This window comes from Panthera tigris, chromosome D2 (genome assembly GCF_018350195.1).
Source record: "Panthera tigris isolate Pti1 chromosome D2, P.tigris_Pti1_mat1.1, whole genome shotgun sequence".
NCBI classification, from domain to species: domain Eukaryota; kingdom Metazoa; phylum Chordata; class Mammalia; order Carnivora; family Felidae; genus Panthera; species Panthera tigris.
This window is the reverse complement of record NC_056670.1, coordinates 81276832-81279927: the sequence shown is the minus strand read 5'-3', so window position 1 is coordinate 81279927 and position 3096 is coordinate 81276832. Positions and strand designations below refer to the sequence as shown.

General features: G+C 41.1%; 1 non-coding gene across 1 annotated transcript; it reads right to left on the bottom strand.

Moving 5' to 3' along the window:
* Window positions 1-1751: 1751 nt before the first annotated feature.
* Window positions 1752-1858, bottom strand: LOC122232206. Its single transcript, XR_006209551.1, has one exon. It is a non-coding gene; the product is annotated as a U6 spliceosomal RNA (small nuclear RNA).
* Between the last annotated feature and the right edge of the window lie 1238 nt (window positions 1859-3096).

Below are 3096 nucleotides of genomic sequence, written 5' to 3'. Positions count from 1 at the left end.
GAAATTCCTACCCTCTAATCTGGCAACCAGCCCCCACACACTCCTAGCACTCAGGAGATTCCAAGACTCTTAGCTCTATGCCAGGAATGGGTACAGAGCAGATAACATATTTCTTGTTATGCTACAACTGTAGTCTTACATTAGGGGCACCTGGGCGGCTTAGTTGGTTAAGCATCCAGCTTCAGCTCTGGTCATGATCTCATGGTTCATGAGTTTGAGCCCGCGTTGGGCTCCGTGCTGACAGCTCAGAGCCTGGAGCCTGCTTCAGATTCTGTGTCTCCCTCTCTCTCTGCCCCTCTCCTGCTTTCTCTGTCTCTGTCTCTGTCTCTCTCTCTCCTTCTCCCTCTCTCTCTCTCTCTCCCTCTCTCTCTCTTTCTCTCTCTCTCAAATAAATAAACGCTTTAATTTTTTTTTTTTTAAAAGTTTAGAGCACTTGGCTAGCTCTGCAGGTAGAATGTGCAACTCTTGATTTTGGGGTCGTGAGTTTGAGCCCCATGTTGGGTGTAGAGCTTATTTTAAAAAAGGTTTATCTTTAACGTCTCTTTTAATCTCTGGGTTCCTTTTCCATCCTTTTGTGCTGACAGCGTGGAGCCTGCTTGGGATTCACTCTCTCTCCCTCTTTCTTTCCCTCTCTGTTACTGCACCCACCCCCCAAAATAAAAAAAAATAATAATAAAGGAAAAGAAAAGCAGTTGCCTTTATCTGTGTTGTTACAGCCCATCCTCATTACTTTGTCTGACCTCCTGCCCTTCCTCCTCACTTAGTTCTACAAGTAACAGTATATTCCAAGCTCACCACCTGTCCTTATGCTGATGACTCAATATTTGGTGGTCTGAAGTTCATTCTCTATTAAATTCCTCAGGAAGAGCTCATGAGAACATTATTCCTTGATTGCTTCTGTGTCCATAATAATTTGTGTTTATATTTGAGAGTCAGTTTAGCTGGCTATAAAATCCTCGGCTTACCATCCCTTTCCTTGAATTTCTTAAACATATGCTCCATTTTCTTCTGGCAGGAAGTATTCCAGTTAAAAAGTCTGAAGGTGATCTAATTTTCTTTTCCTTACAAATGCCATGTCCTTTTTTCTACATGCCCAAATTGGTTTTTTTTTTCTTTTGTTTTTATTTTTTAAGCTCAGTAATTTTACTAAGCAGTATCTCGGTGTTGGTTATTGTAGGTCAGAAGTCTCAGGTGTGCGGTATGCTCTTTCAGTATGGATTCTCATATCCTTTTTTTTTAATTTCCAGAAATTTTTGTTGAATTATGTTTTTAATATTTTTCTTCCCTTGCTTCTTTTGTCTTCTTAATGGACTCTTCCTATCTGCATGTTTAATCTTCTTTGCCTGTTTTCAATGTTTGCTATTTTTTTCTCAAACCTTTTTTTTGAATTTTTTTATTTAAAGTTCTTTTTTCTTTAATCAGATATTTCTTTTCAGGCAATATTTTTGTCTATTCACTACTGTGTTCCTTCTAATTTAGACTTAATTTGATAGAAACTTTTCTTTCACTTCTAATTGTTTTGTGAAGTCTGTTATTCCATTTCTGAGTTTTCCTAAATGTTCTTTACCCATATGTTATATCATTTTAGCTTATTTTGAGATAATAGGTTAATTCTGATCTGTTCTGTTGTCACATTTTTCTGGCATGCTTTGATAGTCTTTAGGAATGTTTATTCTGCTTCTTACTCTTTTCTTTACAGTCATTTTGTATGCAATTTGACCTCAACATTTGTCTGTTAACTCTTCTTTTGTTTTCTTATGGCACACATCACAGATTTGCGTGTCTTCCTTGCACAGAGGCAATGCTAATCTTCTCTGTATCATTCCACTTTTAGTATATGTGCTGCTAAAATGAGCATGTCTGTCACTTGTTTTTAAGTGGAATTCGTTTTCCTAAACTTTCCAATTCAGGCAGTGTTCAGAAAAGCTTTTCTGGGGCACCTGGGTGGCTCAGTCGGTTGAGCTTCCGACTTTGGCTCAGGTCATGATCTCACCGTCTGTGAGTTCGAGCCCGCGTCAGGCTCTGTGCTGACAGCTCAGAGCCTGGAGCCTTCTTTGGATTCTGTGTCTCCCTCTCTCTCTAACCCTCCCCCACTCATGCTCTGTCTCTGTCTCAAAAATAAAATAAAACATTAAAAAAAATTAAAAAAAAAGAAAAGCTTTTCTAACCCCATAGAGCTCCCCACTCTGTTGTTTTTGTGTATTGTTAAAACATACAGCACCTTGCTGTGAGAAGTGAGATGATTCATTTCCAGAAATACCAAATAAAAGCTGTACCGTCTACTTAACAACAGGTTTACAACCTATTGGAAATATGTAGGAACTCCCATCAACAATGGAGTCCCAAACCCTTGGACATTTCACTTCCTGATTCTTCTTCCCCTCTCCATTTTGGGGGCCTATTTTTTGTGGACTTTGCAAGACACCTGAAGTGTCTGCGTCACCTCAGGGAATGCACATTGCCCCCAGCATGCCTGCCCATAGGACGCCCACTCTTGCAAGAACGTTGATTAAAGCCTCCCTTCCCTGTGCTCCCAGTATCTGCGTCCCTCCTTGGGTTGGGTTCGTGGGCTTATTTCTCACGTTGCTTTCTGAGCAAACTTTCTTGGATCCAGTCCCCTTCCCCACTGTGATCTGGATCTTCTCTTACCTTTGTCTCTATTGCCCCTGTCCTGGTCAGTTTTGATTCATTTCCTGAGGTTTCTCTTCTGTGTGTGCCCTGTTCTAGAAGCAAGCCTTGGCAGGGCCATTTTGAGAGTTCACAGGGCCCGCGCTGCTACAGCCCCTTTTGACCTTCTTCCCCAGAGCCCCTTGCAATCATTAGCTGTTGGAAGGGGCAAAACCACTCCGGTTTCAAATGCCCTTCTCAAAATTCCCCTATACCTTTGCTTTTTGATGGCTTTTAATTATGGACCACTTCTTTCATTGTAGCCCTTCGGCTAGACATGGCAGATGTCAGACATTTTGTCACTGCGCCGCCACCTGTTATCACACTTGGAGGAAAAATGGAGATCGTACTCTAGGTGGCAGAAGCCAAGGGTGTTTGGCAACTGAACTTTCCCTAAAAATTAGTGGTTTATAATGTGGCTGAATAAAT